At 37.8% G+C, this 12,889-nt stretch overlaps 1 protein-coding gene across 1 annotated transcript in view; it reads right to left on the bottom strand.

The window, feature by feature from the left end:
* Positions 1-12,889, bottom strand: part of ptprfa (protein tyrosine phosphatase receptor type Fa) — a 186,420-nt gene that overhangs the window by 121,760 nt on the left and 51,771 nt on the right. The window lies entirely within an intron of this gene.

A 12,889-nucleotide genomic window follows, 5' to 3' on the forward strand; every position in this document is an offset into this window, starting at 1 on the left:
AGGGAGCTTTCGGGCAGAATAAAAGTGTGTTGACGTCCAATCTGTCCACTTCTGCTTCATCCTTTATCAGTTTCCCGGTAACAAAAAATCTAGTCATCCTCTTGTCCTCCATGGAATGTAAACCTATGAGCGCAAACATCGCCTAGTTTCAGTGTAAAAAAGCTTTGGGTGCTTTAAACTAAAAAAGAGGAAAGAGAGAAAAACTAACAAACTGGACTGCGGAATCCATTCTGAACTCTCAAAAAGTGCTATGTTTAATGGGACAGCCTATCATTTTGTTTTAGCTTAACAGCTTTATACCTGCCACCTCAGAAAACCTCTAATATTCAGCTCAGGCTCTTCATAGAGCACTTGATTAATTCACTTCATTCAGTTAAAGAAATTGATCTTTTTCACTCTCAAAAAGGAAATACTTTGCCTTAAAAGGCATCTTATATATCACATTCGTCGAGAGTTTATTGAGAGGGTAGACTGCTCCATTATTGGGAGAACAGCATTTTCAATTTACACTTTGGATTGAGTTAACCATAAAGTGAAAAACTTCCGAGCTATGTTCCTGTTGAAAAGGGTAACATTTTGCAGATAGCTCAAGTAAAACAAATTCTATATTAGCACTGCAGTCATACTAATAAAATACAGATTCTAATTTAAGTTAAAATATTGTTTCTAACCTACACACATCCACAACATTAGAACAGAACATGGTACATCTTGATAAGTTGCGTACCAGCTTATCATATATAAATAAATAAAGGTACACCAAACCTAAAAATGTATATATCTGTAACAAAAGAAATAGTGTGTGTGTGTGTGTGTGTGTGTGTTTGTGTGTGTGTGTGTGTGTGTGTGTGTGTGGCCCTGCTATAAACTCTTCAAAATGTTACCAACTGCTCCCATCTTTGTTTCATGGTTGGGGTTTAAAACCATTTAGCAATAGTTCATCATTCTGAGAAATAAGTCCACACACAGAACGCTGCTCTCATCTTGTCACTGGTCCATGTTTTATGTCAAGCCCAACATTCCTGCAGCATTCCCAAAAACTTCAATCAAGGTGAAACCCTGTCAGGCACTTCAAACCAGGTCAAATCAAATCAGACAGATTTTTTTCACCACAACAACAGACATCAATTCAGCATGCACTGACACCTAATCTGCTTCAGGCTGCATATTTATGTTGCTGTAAATTTGAGATTTGCCACTCTGCTTCAAGCTGACAACAGGAGCAGCCAGTGTGCACTCTTTCTATTTAGTGAGTTGTTCATGCTGAGGACTAATAAGACTGTAATAAGTAATGGGAGCAGTTGGGATTAGTTGGACACACATTGTACTTGAGCACACCACTTTAAGCTTTACTCAGGTCATTACAATTGTTCTGAATTACCTATAGCTTATAACTTATACATAAACAATGTGTTAACCACTTATAAATAACCATTAGCTACACGGATCCCACCGATCTTTGACATCTCTCTGTTTTTTGTTGTGACAATATTTTAAGAGCCTGTTTCTTTTTGCATCCCCTTCCTGCCATCATTAGGGGCTATAATGAACTGTAGTAGAGCAAAACAAAGTCACAGTTTCACTATATATAGGGAAGACTGAGGGTGTGTCTTGTTAACTGCAGTGGTTGGGGTTGGAGTGTTTGTTCCTCAACAGAGGCTAGAAGGTGAGTTTTCAGCAGTCAGCCAAGTAGGTGGCTCATGGTCATATTGAGCTGTTAGAGGTAAAGACCTCACTTATTCCCTCTTAATATTGACTAAATGTTTAATAGTGTTCTGGGCAGTAAAGAGTGCAGCCCGAGTGCATCGTCAGTGTAATTGTGTAAGGTGACTTGCCTGATAAGAGAAATAGACTTGTGCACACTGAGCTTATTGCTCTGCCATGATAGGGTGTTCTGGCTCCAGCTGAGCTACACATTCCATTGAAAATGCAGCAGCCACAGCTCTGTGAGGTTAGGGGGGAAACGATGGGGGATGGATGCATCCAGGAAATAGGTCTTTATACAGGTTTACAGGCCTGAGGGTTGTCAGACCTAAACACAAAATAAATATCTTACACCAACATGAAATGGGTGTGTTGATGAAGTGATCCTTTGTGTACACTTACAACAACTAAGCTAGTTAAGCTAGCTAATATGTTTTTTAATATTTAATTTACTCTTGATGGGGACAGACACATTGAGATGTTCTCAATCAAACAAACAAGCAAACAAAACAGAAACACATTGTTGGAACTATTTTACAGTTGACAATTCATTTATTTTGTTAGTACTCACCCCTCACATCTATGTCATTTCCAGCTGTGGCAGACAGCTGTTTATAGTGAGAAAACTCTGATTAGCTCTCTGATTAACTCACCTAGATCACAGCTCGCTGCAAGGAGTTGATACAGAGTGATAGAGACTAGATCAGAATGAAAAGCAATGTGAATATTGAACTTACATTTGACAGATGAAGTGGTGTTTAATACCTTGTTCGATATAACACCTTAATAATTTCATAGTATGTCAGTATTTAGGTTTCCTAATATGATCTGTCTCTAAATCATTCGTCTAAATGACAACAGTAAAATCCTTTGTGGTCAGAAAACAGGCTGAAAGGTTCATGATCCATAAAACATTTGAATGTTTGTTGAGGGAATTTAGTTGCTGTGGCCCAACATATAGAGCGGGTAGTCCACTAAGCATACGTTATCCCCAGCTCCCCCATTGTGCATGCCTTTGTGTCCTTGTGCATGCCTTTGTGCCTGTGACTGCTGTGCCGGCAGTATGTGAGTTATATTGCAAAACTGTACTATAAATGGCTTTGAGAGGTGATCAAGATGAGATCAATACAGATCATTCACCACAATAAATGTGAAGATGGGAAAAACAAGGAGATTGTATTAATAGACATCTAATTTTGAGAATCATCTCCAGATCTGAAAAGATACAAAATACAGGGTGAACTTCATTTCCCTGGCCTGTTCATGATAAATCCAGTTTTAAATTTGTCCTTGTTCTTGTCGATTATAAGTCAATAGCAGTCGAGGACCAAATCACACTTGATCAGTGATGTTCACTATAGCAAACATATTAATAGTTTGCAGGCTTTTACAAAGAAGGGGTTATTTGTTATGTCTTTATGGGATGAAGGATAGAGTAACAACTAAGTTCCTTCTGGCAAAATGAAAAAAATGCTGACCTGGAGGCTTAGATCATTGCTGCCATCTTTTAGTAATGATGCCAAATCTGCTGATTCTGAAGCCTGACTGGGAGCCTGGGATCAGCCAGTCAAGGAAAATTCCCCAGATGAACTTGTGCAGCCCTGGTGCACACAGATGGGCCTCTTTGTAGCCTGACATGGCAGATGAGTATCACTTACAGTCAGGACTTTCCCAGACTGACTGTGGCTGCGAGGGAATACTTTCAACATGAAACATGGTGGGAAATATATTGATATCAGCTTAAAAATGTACAACGGAAAACCGGATGCACACTGCTGTTGGGCTGACAAATATTATCATTAAGTCGTATAGATGATTAAAGATCAAATCTTTACCAAAAATTCAATTTGATTAAAACACAGATATATATATATATATTTGTATAGCCCATATTCACAAATCACAATTTGTCTCATAGGGCTTTAACAAGGTGTGACATCCTCTGCCCTTAACCCTCAACAAGATTAAGGAAAAACTACTAAAAACCCTTTTAACAGGGTAAAAAGAATGTAGAAACCTCAGAGAGAGCCACATGTGAGGGATCCCTCTCCCAGGACGGACAGAAGTGCAATAGATGTCACGTGTAAAGGAGAACATCAAGATAAAGGTTTTAGCAGCATTGATAAGAATAAACACTTTGTAGCATAATGGAAGGTCAATGAATTGATGGATTATGTCAGTAATGGTCAAGTATCTGAGGAGAAATATTATATATCAAGCAGTCTTGTTGTAATCATAGTCCATGGTCAGCAGCCACCTCGATCGTGGTCCACCACCACTATCAGATGCCAACACGATACAGGATCCACCATTATTATCACGATCAGCCAGCACGATACAGCACGATCATGACATGCCAATGATGTCATTTTTTTAAAAATGTGTGAAATTAAATTGTCCTAATTAACAGTATTGTAATGATCCTGTGTTGGTTTTGGTTTTGTTGTAGGTTTTTGTGTGTTCTCTCTCCCCCTCCCCTTTCTGTTTTTCCTACTGCAGGGTATGTGTGTAGTAGGGGGCGTGGCTGGCTTCTCCTGCAGCAAACAAGGCCCACCTCCACTCAGCTCATCAACCTGCCCTTAAAAGCCTGGTCTTCACTCCACTGCTCTGCCAGATAATTCTGTCTCGTTCGGTAATCCTGTGTGCCTTGCTGCTCGCCTGCAATTCTGTCTTCAGTGCAGAGTTTTTTCCCATGTGCTCAGCCCTCGTGCCGTCCCTGGGAATCTACTAGCTAGCATGCTCTCTGCCTCCATTGCCTGCTCCTTTTTGTCTTTTGTTGAGCAATAAACTATTTATTTTTTACCTGCCTGTGTCATTCTCTGCTTTGGGGTCCAAATAAAAACACTTTTAAAAAACACTTCAGTCATAAATGTGTGTACAAGATAAGAGGTTATAATAAGTCCTGCTACCTCCTCTGGCCAGACTGGATAGTGAATTGCTTGTGGAGCGTGCCAAGATGGGCTGGTCGGGGGTTTATCTGATCCAGTGGTGGGTAGAGTAAACAGAAACAGTGCTCAAGTAAAAGTATTGTTACTTTATAATCATAATGACTCAAGTATAATTAAAAGTACTCATTAAAATAAGTACCTGTGTAAGAGTAAAAAAGTATCTAATAAAAATATACTGAAGTAGTGAGTAACTTCATTAGAATGTTTTGCATTCAAACAGGATATTAAGAGGTAATAACAATGTAAAGTGCACATTGATTGTAATTAATAAGGTGAAATTCATGATGTTAAGCACTGTTTGCTTTCAAACATCAAGAAAAAACCTTCACTGAATCGTCATAGGAAAGGCTTGGATGCAACCTGCATTGTGTGTTCACATGCATTCAGTTTCCAAGACAAACTGAAATTTTACTTAAAAATGTTCACCTAATTAACAAGATAGAAAGATACGGACAATCAAAAATACAAATATTATTCCAATAAATGAAACAATAAATATTTGATGCCATATAGATCTTCCAAACTAGATTGTGGGATAAACAGGTGAAGAGCACAAATAAAGGCACATGATGTTGTTTCAGTACCATATACAGAACAAGATAAAAGACAATATACATGTAAAAAAAACTATCAATCCCTGCAGGAGTGGCGTAGATGCAGTCATTCAAAAACAACGTATTCCACTAAATAAAGTAAATCTTTACAATTGAAAATATGAATCATAAACTAAGGCATGAAGAATTCTCTCCCCTTTCAGTAATAGACCCTTTGCTCTGCTTTTTCAACTTGATTCTAAATCATCCATCTTTTGAATCGAGGTCTCACCTACCACGCGGTTCACTGCAGAATAGATAGTAAAAATGATCTTTCACCAAAGTTTTAAAGTTGTTGAATATGTCACAAACATAAATATTTGCAACACTTCCTGTGCCCCTTTAAAAGTAAAAGCACTACAGCGTTTCTGCTGTTTTAACCGTTGTTTAGTTTTTCTAGATTTTAAGCGTTATCAAAGGCTCATCATAAATGTAACTGAGTAGGAGTAAAAGGTATTCTGCAAAACAACTACTCTCAGAAGAACAAATTATTGTAATAACTACTCAAGTATGTAACTGAGTAAATTTAACGCGTTACTACCCACCTCTGATCAAATCTATAGCATTCCATTGGTTGAAATTATAGCAGTTGTTTCTGTGGTCGGAGTACCCCCCTGGTATTTACTACAGGTCCTTTCTGTTGACCCCAAAGCCACTTGAAAACAATGATCAGCTTTTGGAACCAGTTAACCAATGTCAGCCTTTACATTAGTCTAACCAATAACTGAGCAGACTTTTGACATTCAAGCAGTGTCGCAACATCAACCCCAAGTCAATAGTGCTTTTAATAATGGCAATATTTCACTGCCTCGGGGTGAGGCATGGAACAAAAGACAACACCCCAATCTGTGCCTAATAACTTTTCAAAGACAGCCCTTTCCCAACTCTATCTATCCCTCTAATGAAGCAGATGCCCAACTCCTTTTCAAGAGGCGCTATATAGTCTTAATAAACTCTTAATAAATTAAAAGAGCCAGAAAGGCTGTATGAGCAGAGAGGAGAGCAGGGGAGGCTGGCGAGGTCAAGAAAGGAAAGAGAGATCTTGGCTGGGTACTTACAACATTGTCTACCTTGTGCAGCACCAATTATTTGTTCATTCTCCAGTAATTGATAGGTCTAAGTTAAAAACAAGAGTGATGCAGATTGAAGATGACAAAAAAGGCTCACAAATGCACACAGATGCACTTGCAAGACTGCACTTATCGCTAGTGAATAGAGATCTCCCATAGCTGGTAAATTGGGTTAGGATAGGGTGACTGTGAAGCCCTTGCAGATAACAATTCAGCAGCTTTCAGAAGTATCTGCATTCCATATCTTTCTCCACTCATTAATACAGCTTTTTTCTTTAATTTGTATTTCGAGATAAAACCATACAGTCCATAACCTGTTCCATGCTATATCAGAACACACCCTGCCCAAGGACTGACCTTCACTTGTTTTAAATAAGTCATTTGTTGCAAAAATGATTTGCATTTCTCATTTATCTCCACCTGCCTGTGTCATTTTATATATCTCACAAACAAATAGACATGTACATGAATACAAATATTTGAACATACACAAGGGAGACATATTGTCTACACAAAGCCACACAAACTGATTTCCTAATAGGAGCTTATTGAAACTAAGCCTTTAAAGCAGGGGCGGGGAACCTTTTTTCTATCAAGGGCCATTTTAATTTTCATAACATCCTTCGAGGGCAATACAAAATAATTGTTTATTATCAACACATTAATCACACCAGGGCTCCAGACAAACTTTTTACATTGGTTGCACTAGTGTGCTTTATACAAATAAAGAGTCAACTGTACAAATTAATTTGTAGTGTTTGTTAGGATAGTCACTAATGAACAGTACAACATTTGTGTAATAATGATGTGATTCTCTACAGAAATCTCGCCACATTTCAATTTTTCTCAGATTTGGCCTATAGTGGCTTTACTATAGTCAAATGAGGTTTTTTTGGAGAATCATGCTCAAAAGAACATTATTTAACATGTATTCAGGTATTTCCTAAAGTATAAAACAAACCTTAAAAGTAACATCTTTGTTTTCTAAGCCCTACATTGAGAAAATGTTTACTGCATAATAAAAGACAACTGACCAAAGACTTCACTAGACCCTTTTTTTATTTACAGAAACATAAACGTCGTGTTTAAAACACAGCTTTTATCCCATCAACCTAAAGTTTAAATTTGTGAATGGGGTGTAATCTCTTATTTTGTTACATCTTGCGAGTGACATATTGAACACCCACTTCTCCAGTAGTCACTCACTTACTTTGATTGCGTGCAGCAAGGACTGAATCATTTGTTTGTAGGGGTGAGACAGGTGACCTCAAGAAGCCTCCACTATCTTTGGATACAAATTTCAGTCAACCAATCGATTTTTGGAGCCAGTTTCAGCCATTTCCATTAAGTACTTTATTATTAAATAAATAATATTAAAATCATTCAGGCTTTTCAAGGCCCCCCTCCCCTTCCATGCCATGGGAAGTCAGTTCCACTTTTCCACCCACTAGGACGCCACTGCCCCAAGACACCATCCTCCGACTCATCTAGAGCATGCCCAGATGTTGTCTAGAGTGCATACAGGCACACAGAGGACATACACACTACAGAGTTTTACTTTGATTTTCGATGTGGTTATGAATCCAGCCCTGAATGGGTTAATGATTTTGGTTTCCATTGTTCATTGTTATGTAATTTTGTTCTCAATAAATTATACAATGTTCATCAGTAAAGATTCTCAACTTGAATAATTCATTCATCAAGATCTGATGTGTGATTTAAGTGCTTCTTTATTTTTTTTGAGCAGTGTACATTTGTAATTTCTTAATTAGGGCCACAGATTTCTCAGATCCATTCATTTCAGATTCACAAGGTCTCGATTCAATTCAAAATGGATTCAGTTCAGGATATTTCATCTTGCAATACAAATTTTGCTTGGATATGTGCATGAAACCATTATTAAAAATATTAAGATAGGCCTGCCACGATAACCAATTACAACGTTATATTGTCCCAGAAAATATTGTGATGAATGATATCATCCTTTTTAAACACTCTTTCAAAGAGCAATTAGCTTAATTCTTAAGAATATTCAGTCTGATATTTAAGCATGTGACGTGCCTCATTCTCTGCAACCCTCTCTAATTCATACACTTTGGCAGTCTATTTAAGCTGCACAGATTTCCCATCTCTTCCTGGGCTTGCCCTGCTTTCCTCAGTAGCGCTGCCTGTCAATTCAGCCCCTCCACCACCCCAGCATCCACCTGTAGGCTATGACAAAGGGGTTAAAGATAGTTTCTCATCACTCCCCATTTAATGTAATCTTATCTGCAGAAGTGATGGAGTTGGAACCTAGATGCCAAACTATAACTATGTTCTGTTGCTGCAATAAACATTTTCAAAGTGAGTTGTCTGACTGAACTACTATTAAGTGGTTCTCCTATCATTAATAACACCATTACACCTAGTAACATTTTTTTATTATTTGCATTATAACAACTAGTGTGACAGAGCTTAAATGTGATGATTACACAACTGCTCTACAATCTTCTCTCCCCCCTTCCACCCACCTCGCTTCTCCAACATTTCTCTCCTTTAGACCCAACTGTTCAAGGCAGATGGCCCACCCATATCGCCACAGTGCTTGCTTATTGTGGGAACAGTTGAGTTTCTCTATAATATTAACCCCATAATATATAACCACAACTATGTAAAGTGTCGTGAGACAATGTATGTTGTAATTTGGTGCTGTACAAATAACATTTAATTGAATTGTATTTTTACACCTTCAGTCTGATTATGTGTTCCAACAGTTCCAAAAACAGTTTAAGAAGTAATCTAACGAATTTCCTTTTAATTCTCTCATCCAAAGTCATACTCGAAATTCTTGTAAATTACATTAAGAATAATTCCTACAATAGAAATTACCAAAAATTTGGAAAAGTCCCCTAACTCATTAGGGTATCTTAAACTACAAATCAAAACATTCTTCAGATTAGTCCTCCATCTGCAAAGAAAAACTAAGTAAAACCCTTACCACATTATCACTTAATGAACCTCTACAAAGTGCAAGATAGGGCTTTTAGTAGCTAGCGATGGTAGCAGCAAGCTTTGGATTTACCCTCTTACAAGAGAAATAATATTGGCCGGAAGAAAATAGGTTATGGATGATCTTGGTTTTCTCAGTCAATTCCATTGCACATTTTTGACAGTATGCAATGTTTTTTGACAAAAACGTCATATCTGCCAATTCATTTGTGTATTTTGATCCAGGTCAACGCAGGCAATATAATCTGGCCTTAATGCAAGAGTAATGAAATATCATTATGCTATTAACTTACCCCAATCAAAACAACGAGCAGTAATTATTTTCTTCTAGTCTGACCTTCATCTTTGTTATAACTAAATTAATCCAGTCTGCTCAACATTAACTAATTAAGCCAATGCAATGAGCACCAGAGTAATGAGAAAAGTTAATTAAATATTTCATTTTTGTTCATTTGTAAGATGTGGCTTTTTACCTCACCCAATTTCTTTTACATTGAATGTTTACATTAGACTGAGTTCAGAGTTTATGAATGTGGGACCTTTTTGAGATTAAAACGAGGAGATATAACTCAAAATTAATTGTTTGTAAACATTTGTATCTGCTCTGATTATATTATGTGACCACTCTATATTGCAAAAATTGTCCCTTGAACACTCCAGCCCTCTTCATCTCTATACTGTGACTGACACAGACAAAATAAAATAAAATACAACAGAGAGCTGCTATACTGTCACAGAGTTGTCTTAATGTAGCCTTTTTTGCTCAGGGGAATTTTGTGTTGTTGTCATTGATAAGCATTTGACAATGCAGTTGGTCATCCTTTAGATGAAAGGAGAAGGAGATGTCTATGGTTTAATTTAGCTTAAAATCCTGACAGCCAACATGAAGCCAATTGAAATTTTGACAATTTCTGTAACTCTACAGAAATTTGTGTTTTGTGACTTAAATCAATTAAATTAAACCAATCTACACAGCTAACTTTCTTCACAATGCACATGTCAGTAACAAAATAAATGAGAAAATGTAATGTATAATACCTGAGTGCAACAACAACCAGTGGGTTAAATCTTCAAGTGAGCTATAAACTATCAGGTAAAGATGTTTACCTGATAGTGCTGTAGCTAAATTTAAGGAAATAATTCCATTACATTACATTCTGTCGATATAAACAACAAATTCATTAAAAACCCTAGCTCCACTGAGATTGACCATCTCGTCGATAGCTCTGTAGACTCATTACGATTAACATTAGACTCAATAGCGCCACTAAAAAAGAAACATAAAACATATTAAATTAGCTCCGTGGTATAATTCCAAGACACATGAGTGAAAACGAGTATCAAGAAAACTAGAAAGGAAGTGGCGCTCCAGCAACCGTGTTGAAAATCTCCTAGACTGGAAGAATAGTGTTAAAGCATATAAGAAGGCCCTCCACAAAGCAAGAGCTGCCTACTACTCCAAATTAATAGAAGAAAATAAAAACAACCCCAGGTTTCTCCTCAGCACTGTAGCCAGGCTGACAGAGAGTCACACCTCCACCGAACACAGTATTACTCGATCCCTAAATAGCAATATCTTTATGACCTTCTTTAATGATAAAATTCTAACTATTAGAAATAAAATCAACCATCTTCTGCCCTCAATTGGCACTAATACCCCACCAAGAACAGAAAACTCAGAAACTGCTGAGAATCTTACCAATTATTTAGACAGCTTCTCTCTGATCACCCTTGGTCAGCTGACCAAAAATAATCTCATGTTCTAAACCAACAACTTGTATCTTAGATCCCATTCCTACTAAATTACTTAAAGAAATTCTGCCCCTAATTGATAGTACGTTACTGAACACAATCAATCTGTCATTATCATCAGGATATGTACCACAGTCTTTTAAAATAGCTGTAATCAAACCCCTTCTCAAAAAACCCACCCTAGACCCAGAGGTTTTAGCCAATTACAGACCGATATCTAACCTCCCCTTCCTGTCTAAAATCCTAGAAAAAGTTGTAGCCAATCAGCTGTGTGAGTTTCTCCAGGAAACAGCCTTGGCAAAAGTCACTAATGACCTTCTAATAGCTTCAGATCAGGGGTTTGTGTCTGTCCTCGTTCTGTTAGATCTTAGTGCAGCATTTGACACAATTAACCATAACATTTTATTACAGAGACTAGAACAGTTAATTAGCATTAAAGGAACCACCCTAAACTGGTTTAAATCCTATTTTTCTGGGAAATCCTGTATGGTGGATTCTGCATCGTGCTGGCTGATCGTGATAATAAAGGCAGATCCTTTATCGTGTTGGCATCAGATAATGGTGGTGGACCACGACCGAGGTGGCAGCTGATGATGGATCCTAATGGCGGCAGTGGACAATGACTGTGGACTATAGTGGCATCCGATCTTGATGGTGGATCATGATCTTGCTGGCTGCTGACCACAGACTATGATTGCAGCAGGACTGCTCGATATATAGTATTTCTCCTCAGACACTTGACCATTAATGACATTAATCCACCAATTCACTGACCTTCAGTTATGCTTCAAAATGTTTACCCTTATCAATGCTGCTAAAACCTTTATCTTGATGATGTTCTCCTTTACTCTTGACATCTATTGCACTTCTGTCCGTCCTGGGAGAGGGATCCCTCACATGTGGCTCTCTCTGAGGTTTCTACCTTCTTTTTACCCTGTTAAAAGGGTTTTTAGTAGTTTTTCCTTACTCTTGTTGAGGGTTAAGGACAGAGGATGTCACACTTTGTTAAAGCCCTATGAGACAAATTGTGATTTGTGAATTTGGGCTATACAAATAAAATTTGATTGATTGATTGATTGATTGATATTGCAGCCCCCTCCAACCTACAGACAGAGAGGCATAATTCAGCCACACACTGTTTCCCACGGGGATCACTAGAGTGTCATTCTGTCTTCTGATGTGACTGCAGGTAACTTCCTGACAGAAGGACCTGCACAGCATGACAGGAAAGTTAAAGAATGTCTCCACATGTTAAGCGATGACATTACTGAGCACAGACAGAAGTGTGGAGCTTTGACTTAGAACTAAGTTTAAGTGCATAAATGAAGTAACTCTCAATGTCACTGATAAGGAAGAGGCACACAGGAGGGTCAATAAGTAAATAAACAGCTAATCTTTTGCACAATTGAACCTTGATGGATTTAATTGCATCTTTATCAGCCTGCAACACCCAGGCACTGTACGTCTTGGGAGGGTGTGTATGCATGTGTGTCTTTTTCATAATATCTCCCTGAGTTTCTGTGTACTGTAGGCTATATTTGCCAGTATGAGCCTGTGAGCCTGAAAGCTGAGTGTTGGGTCTGTTGTGGGGAGATAAACAGCAGGGGAAGATGGCAGATATTTGAGACTGAAATCACTTCACTGCAGAAGCCACTAAAGCAGCATCGACCCTCTACTATATTGTTCTCTCTTACAAGAACATACACTTGATTGGGAAATGAGAAGCAATTCCTAAAACTCTTTAATTTATGTTTATTTGAGTCTAAGAACTGAATTAAGACTGTATATGCAATGATCTAAAATTAAGATTCAGCTAGTGAAATGATTGACTGCT

This window comes from Hippoglossus stenolepis, chromosome 14 (assembly GCF_022539355.2).
Source record: "Hippoglossus stenolepis isolate QCI-W04-F060 chromosome 14, HSTE1.2, whole genome shotgun sequence".
NCBI classification, from domain to species: Eukaryota; Metazoa; Chordata; class Actinopteri; order Pleuronectiformes; family Pleuronectidae; genus Hippoglossus; species Hippoglossus stenolepis.